The sequence below is a fragment of the Harpia harpyja genome, chromosome 22 (genome assembly GCF_026419915.1).
Source record: "Harpia harpyja isolate bHarHar1 chromosome 22, bHarHar1 primary haplotype, whole genome shotgun sequence".
In the NCBI taxonomy this organism is placed as follows: Eukaryota; Metazoa; Chordata; class Aves; order Accipitriformes; family Accipitridae; genus Harpia; species Harpia harpyja.
In genome coordinates, this window is record NC_068961.1 from 4,704,832 (window position 1) to 4,723,823 (window position 18,992).

The following is an 18,992-nucleotide window of genomic DNA, read 5'->3' on the forward strand; positions in this document are numbered from 1 at the left end:
AAAAGGAGAGATTTCCAATTTCCCTGAAACGTCACCTGCACTAGTGACTACTGGCTAGATGCTGCTCTGAGTCAATTCCACCCAATCTCAGATACTAAGTCAATGTTAGAATACTAATGTAGTAGCAAAAGATAGCAAAAAAACAAGCCAACGTATTGTTTTGGGGTAAATTCTGTCGAGATCGGGAAAGGCAAATGTGAAAAAAGGAGAGCAGAAAGACTACACTCCCAATTACTTCACTGCAGGATACCCACACTCATTTCAACATAGAGAGAACACAAAATTTTCATGGGAAACTTATCGAAGTAAAAGCAATCACCAATGATATGATGTATTCTCCATTAAAATGACTTCTTTTATAAACTTTGAATATTTTTAGTGCATTATTTTTAATAGATTTTTTTCAGCTTTGGATTCTCATCCTCTAAGTTTCCTCCTCTCAAAGACACAGAGAAAAGAGAAAGTCAGCAAAATGCTTAGAAGCAGAGTAAGATAGACATTTTAATCAAGGGTTTAAAATTTCTATCCTGTTAAGTCCCAAGGAAATTAGATTTTTCTTTTCTCTATCTTCAGCTATTTTATCCTTTGCAGGAAGTATTTTTGCATGTTGTCAAAACAGCCCTTATCAAAATATTTGCAGTCTAACAGTCATGTTGACCCTGTCCAGTTTGAAGGAAGGAACGGGTGAGTTGACTTGTGTGCAACACACAAGCACGGACCCTAACTACGCCTGCAAAAAGCAACTGAAGAAAGAAATCCCCTTATTAAAGTGATGGTATTACCATGTGATATTGATAGTTGCAATTATTGTCAGTTTCAAAATAACAAGGGGATCTTCTTCACCTCAAAGAGTGCATGTATTGTGGTTAAGATCTTACTGAGCAGGTAGAAATGGAGAATTCCCCGTGATCTCTGATGCTCAGCTTTCCACACATTTTCATCAGTATTGCATCAAGTCTATACCAGCTAAATCCCTCTCCAGAGCTGCTGCAGAACTCCATTGACTTCGGGTTTCATCTTTTCCTACTGTGCCCCCCATTTATAGAGGACACTCTAGCAAAGAGCCACGGTTTCTCCAGTGACCTAACTCTGACAGCACGTGGTTGAGCCCTGCAAGACATTGTTTGCCGTTCATTACTTATCAGCTCTTCAGAACAACAGAAGTACAGCTGGGGAGAGTATTTGGAGAGAAAATGCAGATTCAGTCAGTGGTCATGAATTAAGAATTAAAAGTTTACTAAGAAAGGCAACCTCGCAGAAAAAGGAGTGAGATTTTGAACAATATGTATGAAATGAGCACTGCTTTACATATATTGGCACCATTGTTTATCAAGACACAGTATGTGTTTATATGGGACCAGTTTAATCCCAAATGGAAAGGGAAATATGAGGTACTTGTAAACATCATTAATACTAGGGACTGCAGCATAATGATTATAGGCTTTAAAAAAGCAATCGTGATTCTGACCAAAAGAGCTATCCTGACACAAAAGCTTTTATTTTCAGATCAGGCCAAGTTAAGAGCTTATCTTTGTCTCACAGCAACATAAATATTGCACATGCATTCCTGTATTTACCCATCCCATGCACTATAGATTAAAAGAAGCAGCTAGATATTGTCTGTAAAAGAGTAATTTTCTTGACCTTAACATAAACCAAAACAAGCCATGGTGGAGAAGGGGAGGAGATAAGTTTTCCTCCTTCATTTAATCCTTCGTCTCCTCTTTTCCTAGTACAAGCCTTAACAAAGGCAGTATAATATTATCCCATCATTTTGAGTGCAGGCTCTCAATTGTTTTGGTAATGAATTATATGCCAAGGGTTCAGGTAATCTTGGAAACTGAAACACACACATGAGGTTTTTCCACCGATCTTCTCTAATCAGCAACTCTTGATGGACCAACAGCACACAATTTCAGAGTGGCGAGAGCCTACAATATATATACGTGATACACTAAAGTGAGGCACGGATACCAAAATTGCTAGCCCTCCAGGGCAGAAACTAAAATATGACCCGATCCCAACATGGACTTCAAATAGCAGATAATGGATAGATTTCTAAGGCAAGCAGGCAGCTGAAAACTCTTCTATCTGCAAAATGACCCTGCTAAAACCCGGGAACGCTCACTTGGAAAAACACTGACATGGCAGCCTTCTCACACCCCCACCATTCCCCAGCAGTGGGGACAGGAATATGTGAAAGGCAGGGCAGAGACCCCCTGGGCCACCAATCTTTCATTACATTGTGCTAAGAAACATATCCTATGGGTATAGTTCCCATCTAATACAGGTCAGGAGGTAGCAGGTATATGAACCTGGCTACCACCTCATGGCTTGGAAATACTCCTGGATCCATTGTCTTAGTGCAGGAATTTCTTTCCATTATATATGCTTGCGTGCTCTGTTTACTTATATTTTCACTCCTATTTCCTCCCTAAATACACATATTTTTGGGGGTCTAACTTCTTAATCGTCTCTTTTAGTTCATCACCTTGCCTTCCTGTTCCTTGCCAACAGGAATGATTATTCCTGTCCAGTGTTTTTAGCTTCTCTCAAAAGCGTAACTTTCAAGTAAGCATCACTGAAGTACATTTGATTTGCTGAAGAAATGGTCCTCTTCGGTCACTGAATTAAATCTCTCCCATCAGAGGCAACCATATCATGTATTTACTTTCCTAAACTGATCAGCTGCATCATTACCAATGATACGAAGCCAAAATCTGAAACGGGGGTGTGGGGTCAGGGTGGGGGTGGTGTTTTAAAAAAAAAAAAAAAAAAAAAAAAAAGCAACACTTTTTATTTTCCAGGTTTTCATCTAGAGATGACTGAAAATGCATTGTGTCCAAATGCATCTGATATTAGGTCAATGAGCTATCTGCACTGTCTCCATTTCAGTGTCTCATTGTCAGCAACAAGAGTTTCACCAGAGAAAAATATTGAGAAATGTCAAGAAACATCTCAGAGAGGAGACTGTCAAAAGAATTCTTTATTAATGAAGGCCGCTCACCTGAGTAAAGCCGTAAGGTATTCAGAAGCCAGGGCAGAAGGAGAAAACACACATACGTACTCTGAACACTTCCCAGTCAGAAACACCAATTAAAATTATTTCATAAATGCAAATGGATCTATACCATAAACCTTTAGAAGCCAGTAATCCAATTACCAGCAGTAACAAAATATACGTGTATGCTGCATGTTTTCAATGCATCAGACACAAAACTGAATTTTATAGCCCATCAAATAACAAAAAACAGGTATCAGCCATGTAGTTGAAAACAGAAGATAAACAGAGGCTTAATAGACATGGATTTGAATTTGTCTAGAAAAGTATTTCCCTTGCTTTTTTACAACTGTTTGTTTTGAGAGGCAATAAATATTTAAACATCATTAATAAAAAGCCATTATTTAACAGACAGTTAAAAAAATCAAACTCTGAATGTAAAGTCTTTGAGACAAAATAATTCTGTCCTAGCATGGCAAATGCTTAGTTACTAGTGAACATACAGAGCAACAGCAGAACACTTCACACTCAGCAAAGTTTGCAATAATATCGTTCTGCTTCAGTAGGAATCTAGAAATAAAAAATGGGACATTTAACAAGCTATGCAGGATTTATTACCTTCGAGATGTTACTCTAATTTGCAAGATATAATCAGGTTTCCAAGGAACAATGCTAAAATGTAATAAAGGATCCAGATCTGATTCCTTAGCAACTCCTTCCATTTAATCATAAAAACAAGATAAATCCATTTTACCAAAAATGAAAAGATGGACTAGGCAGATAGGAAACAAATCAGTTAAGTACAGACATCAGAAAATAAAATAGGAGATGGCATACAAATCCTGTGGTTGACAGAGATAAATCTGTCAGATAAACTCAGAAGAATTAGAACTGACACTAAAACTAAGGCTTGAGCAGAAGCTAGTACCAGTGCACAACAGGAAGACTGAAGGAGAGATGTTTCAGACTTGCCTCCGCTTTGAAAATCCCCTAGCTTTATTGATTTGTGTCACCACTTCATCATCATTTTTAAAATAGCATATTTCAGAAAATACTATGTTCCTATAAACTGGTATTTTGAGAATTGATAATATTTGCATTGCCTGACGGTGCATTCTGAAAAATAACAAAATTCCAGTATTCCTGTGAAATATCACGCCTATCAAGTTCAAAGGAGACCTTACATAACATACAATAAGCAAATGCAGTACTTGTGAACACAAACTTCCTTTCTAGCAAGGGATGACCGTACAGTTTTCTTGTAGCTCAAAATAAGGTACTCCTGCCTTAGCAAATAAGGGTAATATTTCTGGTCAGAATTGCTAAGCACATCAGGAGTAACACACAAATTAATTGTTAATGAAATTATTTGTGAGCCTGTTGCACTTTCTTCTTGAGAGAGCAACAAGGTCAGAGTCTCAGACAGTTGCTGCTGCTTGTGGTTGCCAAAGAGGTGTTTTTCCATTGTCTGAAGACCACCGAAATGAACCATCCTCCAGTCACCCCTCTTCCCACTGAGCCTTCACAGATGGTAGCGCACACATCAGCCAGTACTCATTCCCTCTCACACATGAATTGTAACTAACTATTCCTCTATGACTCAGAGACAAGAGGGCAAAAATTAACAAAGCAAGGAAGTTACCAACAAATTACACAAATTCAAAAAGGTCTTTCTGGTAGTATGCTTAATCATCGCAACGAGTAGAATACAGCGGCTACCACATTTACTATCTCACTTTGTCATTGAGTAACGCCCTATAATGCCTAAGGACAAAGACATAAAAGATTAAACATCTAAACCAGTTTCTCTCAATACAGTCTGATGATCAAGGGAGATGAAGGGAAGAGAATTTAAGAAAGGCCCACTAACAATTATTTGGCAAAAGGGGAAAACCATGAATGCATGCAAAAAAAGTGAAAAACTATGTTTATGTTGATACACCTGATGCGATTTCAAATGAAGTTTATACATTCAGCATTTTCTACCTCCTCCTAAACACCACAATTTTGTCACAAGCAATGAGGTATCACAAGCTCAGCATTTCAGCACACCAGAGGGACTAATTAAGACAGCACTATGTAATCTGTGCGATTTGCCAGACCAGAACAGGTACCTCCGTATTGGACAGTTTCTTCAACTATCCTTCTGGTGAAGGACCCATTTATGAGTTTCTCTGCACACAGCTGGCTGCAATATGATCAAGGGATGTAAAGCAGCACTAAACATAAGTACTATTTATCACATGTTTAAAAGGCCAAAACCCATGCAATAGCATCAGCGGGTACACTGAAACACGAATGTGTCACCTAAAGAGTTAATGCACTCCTCCCCAACTACCTCAACTTACTATTTGAAGCAATAGCCTTCTGATTACTGCAATATTTAATTCAGTTGCAGAAGAAAAAAAAAAAAAACAAACAAAAAACCCTCACACCACTTGCTAAGATTTTTGTGTGGTGAAACTCCTCCCTGTACCAGAGATAATCTTCAATTCAGTTTGACATACTGTTTTCATTACAACAAGCTGCAAATTACTTCCAGCATAATTATAACAGGTAAGGATTATGTTAAACCATATTCTCAGCTGACAGCCTAGCCTTTCTTTAAGTGGTGTCATGACTTTCTCCAAATAAATTAACCTGTCCTGTATACATGTTGACATTTTATATCAAAAGAGAGAACCACACTGCAAATAAAGTGTTATAAAAACATGGGTCAGCAGTGACTTGGCAAAGGTTTAAGACTGATGCAAATATTTCTGGTATGAAAAACAGAAGAATGTTATAGGTGTGAAGAACGCTTCTATGAAAAGGAAACAGGGCAGGCTGACACCTTAACACTTAGGCAAATACTGTATTTGATGAGAATGCAGAAAATGGGTTAAAACCTTTGAGGCTACTACTTTTTAGAAAGCAAAGCAGGACGAGAATACAGAGGAAAACCAATTTCTTAAGGAGTTGGTCTAGGGTGCTTATATATGTTTGTTTATATGTGTGAGTGCATGCATGTCCATGTGTCTGCACATACAGGTACATGTGTGCATTTATGTGTATACAGAAAACACCACTGGCTAATCATTTAAAACAGCTTGCAGACAAAATAAAGTACCTTCTATTCTCTCAGATACATACTTCAAAGAACAAGAAATAAAAGCTGCTCAAAATCATTATCTAGAAGTATGAGCTTGTGTCTTCCCACTCTCCCTAACACACCAAAAAGGCAGAAGGAAAAAACAAAGTTTAAGTATTTACAGCACATTTGGCAAAAACCCAGAACTTCCATATTAGACAAAATTCAGGCTAACACAGTATACCAAATACTCACACTAGACTTTTACTTAAAAGATCCTAGAAAAATAAATAATAGATCTGAAGCATCATTATTAGTGAGAGGTATAAGACACATAGCCCAGTCTTTTGCCTTGGGAGCTCAGGGGGGAGACTGACTGGGCCTTTCCATCGTTCCCCCTCGTGGCTTTCTCCAGGAGAAAAGGATCCACCGAGGGAGCCAAGGAGTTGCCGACGAGGTCACCCAGAGAGCTGTGGGCAGACACCTACACCACCACCCTACAATGCCCAGGGAAAGTCCACAGTGCAGGATGAAGATGAAGGCTGAGGAGCAGAAGAGGAAGGCCGCCCAATCTAAAATGACTCACTCAGGTTAAAAAATTGGGAAATACACTGGAGAGTACGTTTCCAGCTAGCAGCCCAAACCCAAACTATTACAAAATCCCAGGGCTGAAGCTGAACAAATGCTCTAAAATCCAAACTGCTCTGGGTAGCTCAAGGCTATTTCAGCTAAGTTAACTGACCACCTCAAACACAAAGGAAAATACAGAGCACATAGAGAAAAGATGCAGCTACAGGGCTTAAGAACTGAAAAGCAAGAGATTTTCACTCTGCCTCTAATTCAGTTAACTGGAGATTGCCACCACTGAGACAGCCCTCCCGGGTGCTGGGCTCTTCCTCACTTGCCTCAGAGCCCACGATCCCATGCTGCAGCGCAAGGGAGTGGGGAAGGAGAGGAGAGGTACAAGGCAGATCCATCAGTCCACGAAAAAACTACTCCCTCCCACGCACATCCCGAACAACTTTCTGTTGTAACAACTCTTCTAATCGGACTCTCCAATGTGCCATGTGATCATCAGGGCTTCTGGTGATCAAGTCATCAAGACGACAGCTAGCTAGCAGGATGCCCCTTTTGGTACCAGCCTACAGTGACAACAGGCAATGTGAAATCACAAACCAAGAACGCACCACCTCTCGTCCCTCTCCTACAGCCAAGCCAAATTGCTAAGGACTGTAGAGCTAAGTGGGAATTAGCAACTGCAGAGCGGACTCCAGTTATTGCCCTTCTGACCCACAAAGGCTGGCAATTCCCTCCCAGTCCCAACCAAAGGAGGAAGGCACGCGCACACAACTTCCCAGCCTTTTAGAGTAACGAGTCACGTTTCTAAAATCTGCTAGCACCTCAAAGCCTACATGCCTTCAGTGATGCATGAAAAAGGGCAGGGTTGGAGGAGGAAGGCACAGTGATCACTACCTGCATTTCCCCATTCATTACCCCAGTCCCAGGTTAGCTGGGGTTAGCTCTCCTCCTCTCCTTAAACACACAGGAGGAGAAGACCCACAGTGGCATGTAAAATAGGATCAGACTGGACTATAGCTACCCAACCCTCAACCCCAAGAAAGCAATCTGGATTACCCTAACTCCAACTACTTAATCTCCGGTATGCCTTCCTCTTCAGTCTGTAAATTCTGCCTGTGCTTACACGGCATGCCTAAACTTGCACTGACAGGGCTGGGGAGGCTAGTGCACCTTCCATCCGAGCCCAGAGACCAAACCTTCTGCGGTTCAGCGATTCCCACTGCCTGGTCCTAGGTCCCTGCTTCTGCAGTAGGTGAGCTTTCCATGGATCACTCTTTGGAGTCATTTAATGCTTCTCCACAACAGCAAAAACAGCCTTCCCATGTACATGAGGTACGTTGAGCAAATTTGTGAGGGACAAGCAACTAAATTTTTAGATGATGTAATACCTGCAAGGGAAGGGACCTGACTGTATTATTGGGATAGAAGGAAATGCTCTAATTAACCTTCTAATTGGAATAAAACAGTACAAGTGACTCAATTGTACTCTGAACTTTATCTTGAAAAAAAAAAAGGGGGCTACTAATTTAATTTTTAAAGTCACTTGCACAGCTTTGATCACCGATTTGATATCCCTTGACAACATAATTATATCAAAATTTAATTAATTCTTTACATTAGGTGTAGATTGATTAATTGCCGAGTTCAGTCAGGCAGCTTCTGCTACAGGACATCTCCTCTGGGATTTATTTATCATTGGGCAATAAAAGTATTATTCCCAAATTCTTCTAAAACATCATTTATTAGTGACTTGTATCAGAAACTTTCTTGGATTCACTTCAAAGCAGAGAATTGCAATTGGACTTATTTCTATTTTATCTTCTGGGAAGTTGATAGAACATTTTTCTCCTGAATAAAAAGTTCTTAACTGTGGAAGTGAGACACAGTAAATTTTAGAATAACAAGGGAAAAAAATTATACTGTCCATATATTCCTCCACACCTGCAAATCTGTTCTATTAACAGCATGAGGAAAACCTTACAGAAGGAGTAGAGCTCTGAAACAAAACTGCATTATCAGCTGAGAGACACTGCCTGGTCTCATAGAGCACTTCCTATTGAAGGAGAGTGTTAAAAAAAAACCCTTTGTAGTCTTAACAATAGTTAAGACCATTGTAATATTTGGGAAGTATCTTCATTTCTGTTTGCACTGAGAATTTTTTTGTCGTATTTTCACTGAGATATCTTGTTGCTAAATTATCCACCAAAAAAACCAGAAAATGGAGCTAAATGGATGATGTAACTGGCACATAACTAGAGTGTAGCATCGCTAAGTGGCCTCCCAATGATGCAGGAGAATAGTTTATGTAAATCATCCAGGTATTTTTTAATAAAAAAGTGATCCGTATCTTTTCTAGAGGTAGGAGGAAGGTGTGTTGCCTCCAATTTTACTGGAGCTGGGAAGCTCAATATTGCCTCCCTAGGAAAACACAGCTCCAGAGTCGGTAGACTAAAGTTTTAGCTATAGAAAGAATTTGAAGCTAGTGTGGGTTTCCAGAGCCCCAGTCTTCACAGTAGCAATGATGTTTCTTTTCTTTAAAGATAGTTATTTATCATGTAGTTGTGGTAATGTTGTACCATACAACTTTGTAGACTCACTCCTGTAGCGGTTTAAATAGGATTTACAAAACACACTGCAGAATATTCTAACAAAGCCTGTAACTTCTGAGGTCACTGATGTGGTTCCTGCCATTCCAGATACACGCGTGCAAGCTTCCCGACAGCCACCTCACAGCCTGTGTGCAAGTTACGGCACATGTTGTACCAGCCTGGACTCTGGCAACACACCTCTCCATACACGGCTATTTCAGGCAGTACAAAGGCATGCATTACAAATCCACAGGGCTAGGGCTGTGGACGGTAGTGCGCTCACAAGCAGGACTGATTAGGTGTCCATCTTGCTGATTTTACTTGGGGGGAAAAAAAAATCCGGGGTAATTTTTGGTTTTCTTTCACACATGTATTTGCATAACTGTTAAGATTACAGAACAGCACTAGCAGTTGCAAAACTTATTTTCATACAAACATTTTTTAAGTGGCTTAATTGTCAACATGATCTTGACATGTATTAAGATATCACCACTGCTGCATTGTCACTGCTGTGAAAATCCCTTCCATCACTATACAGGCTTTCATTGTTATCATATAGGCCCTAAATATTTCCTTTTTCCATTGAGTTTCGCATACGTGGTCTCACAAAATATTTATTTATCTTTCATAATGAAGTACTAACTGGGAGAAGCTAGGGGGCCTCAAAATTTTGTAAGAGCAGGTTGGACTAGAAAGAGATTTGTTTCATCAAATGATCTTAGTTTCGGTGAAACGGGTAAGATAAACAAGGGGTTTCTGTTAGATGGACAGATTTTATAGATTTCAGCAGCTTTTGTGAATTTAAATGTATTTGGCTAAAACAGTCAACACAGATCCAAATGCCTAGAAATTTTAGGTAACACTTATAGAGTGCTGATTTCAGAAAATGCGTATAACATTTCCAATAAAAGTTCTGAGTATCCTGCTTCTGAGAGGCTTTTCTTCTTTAAAAAACAAACAAACAAACAAACAACAAAAGCCAACAAACCCACAAAAGAGAAGTGGACTTTCAAAGATCAAAGCACAAATATTATTAGCTGTTTTTTCCAGGTTCTTTTTAAGTCATATCTGTTTCCATCTTGATTTGTCTAGTGCTGAAAACGCCACTGTAACTGGGAAGCACACCAATCTTAATCAAAAAAGTAACTGACTGATCATTCTAAAGGTAGAAGGAGCAGATCGTAACAGCATGCTGTTACCTAAACAGATCAGGTATCTCTTCTATCTTAACCAAAGTGAAATGCAATTCTCAGCAGCAGCAAACAAGCCAACTGTATATAAAAAAACCCAGGTTTGTTAAAACACTGAAAGACATGCTTACCATTAGGCATGCGCACAAGTCTTTCCCTTGTCGTTCTAACTCTATTCAAAAATCAGAAATATTTGACTTAAAAATTAGCCTCTTTTTTGTGTGAAGACACTTCAGTTTTCTTCTAAGCCGCTTTGATTTTTGAACTTTTCCTGTGCATCTATAATACACACAGCAGTTACAGGGCTGCCATTTTACAGAGCACAGTAGCCTTGCTTCCTGCTGCAGCTATACTCTGTGGCTACACAGCAAGTACAGCAGAGCTCCCCGTTATTCCCCAAATTTCTCACTAGGTATCTGTTTTGCCAACCTTACATTTGCCTGTAGTTCGCATCAGCAGCTAACTGCACCCATGTGCATCTCTTGCCTTTTAAACCACTTCTGTTCCTCCTGCTATGGCAAAGTCTACCCAAGCCCCTTTTTTTCAGCTCAAGGACAGATAAAGTAAGGTCAACTTCTCTTCCTTTCTAGATTTTGAAGATGGAGGTGAGGCATAACACAGGTCCAAAGCTTGTTTATCTACCCTCCTATGCCTGCAATCAGGCCTGAGAAGGCAACGATTGTTTTGGGAGAGTGTAGCAGAAATGAAGAAACTTATTTTTCGTAAGAGACAAAGAGCAAGAACTCTATTTTGCCAAGTAGCTTAGACTGGCTGTTCTCCCTCTTGTCAGTGAACAAATGGGACATAATAGCTGAATGAGAAAGGCACCTTCACCCTTCTTGCTCCATCTGTAGGGATGGCTGAAATTCACAGAAAGCCTGGAGCATCTTGTAATATGGCAATACTGCAGGCTTCTGCAAAGATAATTCGCCAAGAAGGTAAGCACGACGTTTTAGTGTGCTTAGCATTTTACTCAACTTATTTCTGTGTTCATAGATTGAAAACAACTTGATGTAAGCATACTTTCTTGGTGTGATAGTACATCTTCATTCACAAACCCATTTGTGAAAATATTGGAAAAAGGTCGCAAAAAGATCTCCCAGATAGCTGCATATGACCACATACAGTAGCCTTTTTACAGGTAAACAGAAAGATTGAAAAGATCAAGTTCTTCATGAGCACTTGAACCTGTTCTGCCAGTGACGCTTCTCTTCAGCACTCAGAGGATGCCACAGCGCTGAAAGTGCAGTCCTTCAGTTCAGCCTTTATTACTATTACTATGCAGGGATGTACATATAGCATGGTACTCTCCATTTTGGAATGAATGGATCTAGAGTACAGGAAGCTTTAGGCTTCCATAATAGCCAGGCCCTGATGGCTTGTGTTATGTAACACTTAATAATACTTTCAAATTTAAAAATGAGCTTTCCATGTCATAACTATGGAAATTTTACACATTACTATGATCATACAGGTTTTTATGATACTAAGTCAAATGACTTTCTAAGGAAGCAGTCAGTACATTACAGGATAAGACTTCATATTCAGTTGTACATCACGGATGTATTCAGGAGTAAGGATACATTTGAGAGACTTTATTTTGGACTAAGGAGACAGAACTGTAGCAAGCGGAAGTTTACAACACTTTGCCATTGCCACACTATGTTATTTTTTAGTAAGTTCTCTTCTTATATTAGCTCTCTGTGCTTTAACGGGACCACCTGCTAGAAGGAGCTGACAAATTTGTGAACAAGCCAGAATAATTCCTGGTAACTGAACTGCACCTATACAACCAGCAAGGATGAATGGCCTAAAGCCACTTCCAGAATTGATGCGGTTCACTGTTAATCCACTGGGCATAGATAGTAGCGTGCATGAGACTAGACAAACAAAATCAGAAGTCAGATTTTTTTTTTAAAGTGCTGCCTACAGCAACAACATCCACAGCTGTGTGAAAGCTAAGCATATAATACAAAACAATCTATTTTTCTCTGTAATGCATTTTAACATGTGGGACACAGAAATCACAGGACAGCTTTATTTCCTTGTGAAGACTTATCTATAGAACTCAAACATACCAAGAGGCTCCATGGCATCTCAGTCCATAATGGAAGCAGATAGGTTTCAGGAAAAGGTATAAAGATGGATGGTGTGTGGTACACTTTGCCGCCAGGAATATTTTTTAAAATTATTGTTTCTGGTATAAATGCAAAGTAGTTATTCAACGCCCACAAAATGAAAAATCATTTTGCTGGTAAAACAATTTTAAGTACACCTGGTTAGAAATTTTGACAGAAGAACATTTTCCATCAATACATAGGAAAATAAATGATTTTTGGAACATATCCTGCAGAAATTTGATGGAAGAAATGCAAAAATAATTACAAAGAGGTATGATGCAAATTATGTTGAAATATATATATTACAAAACAGAGTATTTTTCATAATTTACTTTAAATTAGTATCATACATGCTTAATATTGTAGAAATGGTCCAAGCAAAGTAATCAACATGATAATTGAGACTGATAACTTGAATGAAAACGAAGCATTTTGGTTGTCTCACTTTTAGTGTTGAATTTTAAAGTACCACCTTTACATTTCAATTCATAATAATAAAAGAAAAAACGAACCAAACAAAAAGGTTAGCATTCCCCGTGGTCAGTATCTGACTGAATTTGGCTTAAAAAACCACTTGAATTTTAAAACAAAGGCTGGAGGGAGGGCATTACTGTCCCTGGCCCCATCCCTGCTCCTCTGAAAAAGTAATGATAGGAAGGAAGTCACTGGTAACATTCTGTATAATAAATCATGATTTAATCTCCAAGCACCTTGAAATTTAGGATAGAGGTCTTCAAGAAAATAACATGGTTAAAAATGGGACTCGTTTCATCTATGAGGATAGCCAGCTGACAGGGGCAAAATTAGAGTAACACTTAAATTTTGACACAGAAAACAACAAGAGGAAGAATGGAAGAGAAAGTATACCAAGAGGAAAGACAACTATCATATATGATGCAGTATCATTGGGTCCTGCCATTTTCTTCATATACTGCTGTAAATCACAGGAGAGTTGAGAAGGTACGTCGCCCCCCCTTCCCCCAGGCACCCATCTCACAGGATGCAGACTGAAAGAGACAGGTTAGTGCTGAACACAAGTAGGATAGAAGCTTAACTGTCAACATTAAAATATATCTGCAAGTGAGAAGTTTTGTTTCAAAATACATACATCATCAAATGAATTATTTACATCCAAAACTCTGCTGTGGTCTGAGAACATAAAAAAGGGGGAGAAAAAACAGATTCCTTTCTGGATTTTTTTTTCCCCTCTTCCCTTCAAATAGTAATACAGACTGTATGGAACCTCCCTGGTACCACTCAATTTAAAAAACCTGTGGTTTTTTGCTTATATTGTTCAGGTGTCAAAAAATATTCCGGGGGGGGGGAGAAGCCGTATTAGTTCAGAAGTATTACGCAACCTAATATGGCATTTTAGAACTTGTGCATTTGCCACTTGTGCAACCACAGCCATAAATGTATTTACACGCTCCACCTCTATTAGCTGTAATACTAATGAACACTGACTCTTGTGACAAGTGCACAACATACACGACATTTAGAGCAAAATTCAGTCAAGTCCCAAAGAAGTTCTACGCACCCAATCATCCACTATCTATACATGAGTACGAGTGAGAAAATTTTCCCTGTTGATCACATCAGACAACAACATTACTGTACAGATTATATTTTGGGTTTGTTTTTTAAAGTAACAACAGCTAGAAAAGAAAAAGGGAGCCTTGTTTCACCTGGAACGAGTTAGAAAGGTTCTGAGCAATGACATAATTCTGACACGGCAGCTAAGTTAGTTCAGGTTTAATCAGCCACAACTTCTATGTCGGGCTACAGGGCTGAACCCACAAACTTCAGCACTGAATTGGATCACCTGCCAAATGCTTTTTATAAACATGTGATCTCAATATTCTTATAATCTGAAAGACTATTACCATTCATAATTTGCTTGGAACTTTTTTGCTCGGTTGTTAAGAGTTCAGAAGAGGCTGAAGGCAGGACCTGGTGTTATTTGTTTGTTGGTATCATAAACAATTCTGGTTTTACAGCTCTCACAACACTGCGGTTCCAAGAGTTCACACATATGCACACAGCATTGGGATTAGTGGGTTTAATTTCTTGTCATGCATCTGTTGGGACAGTGGAAGGCTTGAGGGTTTTGACATTAAAAGACTGACCTAATTAAAGTTGATTCACTCTTCCCAGGCATAGAGTAGCCAAGTTTTGAAGCACCACACCCCATCATATCATGAGGGTGGAAGCAGACTGGATCCTTGGAACAGCTGCTGACAAGTTTATACCTGAAAAATAATTCATTTGACATAGGATAGCAAGACTCAGATATCCTTGAGAAAATTCAAATTGAGAAGGATTAGTCAAACTCTGTTTAGATAAATATATATATATGTACTAATATGAAAACTGCTTACATATGAACTTTCAGATCTTATTTCCATGCCTTGTTCCTTTAGTTCCAGTCATATTTTTTTTTTCATATTTTTGGGTTTCACTTATAATTTTCCTGCTTTATGTAACCATAAGCACCTTGCTTGAAAACACTATATTGTGTACTGCATTAATTATTTAGTTCATTATTTGCCTCCTGCTACTTATATAGGAAAAGACAGTACATAATGAACATTTATGCAAAATACACAGTAATAATTTAGGGGTTGTATTACTACTTCTTTAATATATATTTTAATGGTAAGAAACAGCAATAAAACTTTCCTCCAACATCAACATATGGCACTTCTTAATACAGGAGAAAAAAAAATTCTTTTCATTTCCACAGAAATAACATGCATATTTATATATACATGTAAATATACTGGATGATAATACTGGTTCCATTACAAATAAGAGGATGCAGTTTTAAAAGTTGAGAGCAGAATTACTTGTTCTTCCTTGAGTATACTTCCACTGAGTTTCACTCCATCACACATTTCTTGACTTTGCAGTCTTTCTCTATAATCTGCTATAGTCCATACCAGTTCCACCTATTTGATTTTTCTGACTAATCCGTATATGGGTATGTATGTCTGTCATTGGATTATTAAACTAAGTATTTTAATATATTTTTCATTATGCATGTTCCTGTTCACTTTTTGCAGGTACCAGAAAATTATCAAACCCCCTAAGCTTTCACTTTCATCTTAGTTTCCACTGAATTTCAGTTTTAGGATCGCAGGTACTAATACAATTCCTCAAAATCAGAGCTCATATAACAAATGTAAATTCTCTTTTAAAAAAATAACTTCATTACCCGTCATCTGGAAAGTTCACAGACCCATTTCAATGGAAAACACAATTAGAAAATACCCCTACCCTGAGATTTCTGTAAAAGTACTCCATAAAAAAATCCAGAGGCAGAACTAAAGCATGTGACTTTATCCCAGTTTCTCCATCTATAAAATCAGGTAATTATATTTAACTGCTTCGCTGAATACTCTTAAGCCCTTATTATATATAAAATTTGTGAAGCTTTTAAAACTGTCAAGACATGACAGAACTGGAATCAGAATAGAGGGGCTCCATTATTCTCCCAGTTAGAATTAAACACCAGAAGTTCAGAGATTTATACATTACAAAGGCTCAAAGAGAATACCTTTTAGCTTTTTGTTAAGCTCAATACCTTAACTCAAAGAACGTTTTTACTTAAGGCTTGCTTCCAGCCTTTAATCATTCTTGTGACTCTTCTTTGAATCTTCATCTATTTTATTCCTTACTTACGGACACTAGAACTAGAGAAAACAATCCAGCCTTAGTCCTGTCAGTGCCAGACAGAGTATCATCTCCCTTCCCATTCCCAAACTTTCTAGCTTATGTATGCAGAGATCATGTCAGCCCTTCGGCCGCACTTGTTTTACACAGGATGGAGTCTATTGCTCTAAAAAAGAAGTCCTATGTCTTTGTCTCTCAGTGCACCAATGTTACATTTGCTGTATTAAAGCAACAATCTTGTTTTGCCCAGTTTGACAAGCACACTCACTCAGCGATTTGCTCCATTCATTATTTTCTCAATCTTTGAATCATCTATAAACTTCGTAAGTGATTATTTTACAAGGGTGCAGATAAAAAAAAGTCCAAGTGTGGAGGACTGGCAATCCATTGGTAGACACAGATACTCAAGGACCTCAAACCTAACTGTATTCACCTTCCTTTAGGTCTGATTCAGCTACTGTGTATCCTTCTCACTGTGCATTGTTCTTGTTTCTTCATGAAAATGCCAAATAGCACCAAGGGAGTGACCTTACAGAAGTCTAAATGTGTATTTTCACACTGCTAGTCTATTAACAGCTGAATGTATAAGCACTTCAAAAACATGGCAAGGGTAGTAGTGTAACAAGACCTATTTTTAACAAACTCATGCTGACAAGCATTAGCAATATCCTGTGATTCTCCTCTGTCCTTTATTAACCAACTCCTACACCAGATATTCCATCATTTTACCTGAATCAGTATCTGGGTTTGTAACTACCTCAGTTACCTGGTCTACAACGCTGGCGCTCATCCAGGTTTCTGCTATCTTCCTGGTATGTCAAGACTTTTGTAAATCAACAGTAAGAGTCCAACATTAACTCCTCTGTCAGCTCTTTCTGGGTTAAAGTACCTTAAGATTTTAAAACAGCCACGCTGAAAACTGGACTTCCATCTGTGTACCCGTTGTCCCAGACTATACGCCTCTGGGAGGCAACAATTTTTATTTCCTGTTATTCTATGTTTTAAACAAAACATACCCTTCCTATACCAACTATCAAGCTGCTCTCAAGTAGGAAAATCAAATACAACCAACAATACGTGCTTTTTCTTCTCACCCAAACATTTTAGTCTAAAAAGCAAAGGTACCAACAGAGAGTCCTACCAACACATGAAAGAAAGTAGCTGCAACACCTGTATTATTCCCACTGCAGGCTTGGTTTATTCCTTTTATACACATGTGATTGCAACACAGGCCAATAAAAATGTTAACTGGACAAACAGAAGAAGAAGGTGCTTTAATTTGTTTGTAAAAACTATGAAAAAATGGAAGTGTTTCTGATCGGGGAATACGTATGCCAAAATTCAGATGGAAGACTTTGTTTAAAATATGTACAAGGAAATGTAAGAGATGAATAGGCTGTTACTTTTCCATCTGAATTATTGCTGGTACCATAAATAACGAGGGAGAAAATTCATCTCCCCTTCTCTGTGATGTTCAGCTTATCTGAGATACAAAGGTTCAAATGGATCAGCTTTGGTATCCAAAGTAGCCAATCTTTTGTGCTGGCAAGCATCAACATTTTAAAAACAAGGGAAAAAAAGAAAAAAACAACTCAGAACAAATATCGATCAATCACCCTGTCAAGCTGATGCTGAATCAATTATCTACTTGGTCTCAGAAACATGTATGTTGAAATGCTTTCTTTCTGAGGGTTCTCTTGGATATTTATTTTGCAGATAATCAGGAGTTTTGTTTTATTAGTGAGTGGGTTTAGCTGCTGCTGGGGACTGGGATGGAGGGTGAGGGAAGAGAGGGAAGGAGGAGAGAGATTTCATGCCTATAAAAGAGCAATTGAAGATCAGACTAAAGCTCATTTAAAGACTTCCAGTAAGAAACTGTGACCAAGGCTTAAAACACACTAAAGAAGCAGCTTCATCTTGAACTTTGGGAGCAGCTGTGCTCTCATTCCCCTTCCCCCAACACAGGAAACAGACCTAGAAACAAAAATAAGACAGGAATGCTCCTGTGCAAGCTAATGTTGTTGGCTTCTTAAACATCCACTACTCTTGTGCCAAAAAAAATGAAACCTAGGAGGATTTAACACTTCAAAGGATAGTGGGAGACTGCTTTAAACATAGCATTTTCTACCAGAGACAGATATTCTTTCATTTTGTAAACAAGCTGGAAAAATGTTATCATGAGTGCATGTCAAGACAGATTTCATTTATAGGCCTGTACTACTTATGCACAAATACACTATTGCATATTACACTTTTACCTATTTTAGACTACAATTAATGCTGTAGCAATGTTATCTCCCATCAGGAAAAAAAAATGCAGCAGTTGAATCTTCTGATACCTTCCAAAACATTCTATTACAATATGCAGTCTGAAAGCTTAACACTACAGAGAAATGTTTGACAAAGAAGTTCTCTCCTTATTAAGCAATGATACATAATTATATGTTCAAGGAGAATGTGAATAACATCTTGCCAAAGGAATGTACGGCCACATATGCTACTCGCAGTATTCCCAACTACAAATTATAGTTATGCTTTCACTTGTGTTATTAAGAACTTGGCCTTTGTTCAGTGTATTTCACCTTCTGAACAAAGGTAAAGAGAAGGGAAGGAAAGTGAGTGGTAGGCTAAGTTCTCTGTCTAACTTAAAAAAAAAAAGTTATCTAATTTTGACGAGTACAAATCATCCCCGTGGCTTGCTCTGCTTCACTCACCAAAAACAACTCATGTTTTCAACACTTAATTTAATATTTTGCAGGCTAATGGAAACTT

The 18,992-nt window shown here is 38.4% G+C and overlaps 1 protein-coding gene across 5 annotated transcripts in view; it reads right to left on the reverse strand.

Moving 5' to 3' along the window:
- The window catches only part of TBL1X (transducin beta like 1 X-linked), a 203,517-nt gene that overhangs the window by 160,726 nt on the left and 23,799 nt on the right, over positions 1 to 18,992 (reverse strand). The window contains exon 2 of one of the 5 annotated variants that reach the window (XM_052773753.1): positions 14,675 to 14,797. The exons of the other annotated variants lie outside the window; for them this stretch is intronic. The gene's annotated coding sequence lies outside the window, so the exon portion shown is untranslated. The remainder of the gene's footprint in view (positions 1 to 14,674; positions 14,798 to 18,992) is intronic. 5 annotated transcript variants of the gene reach the window in all.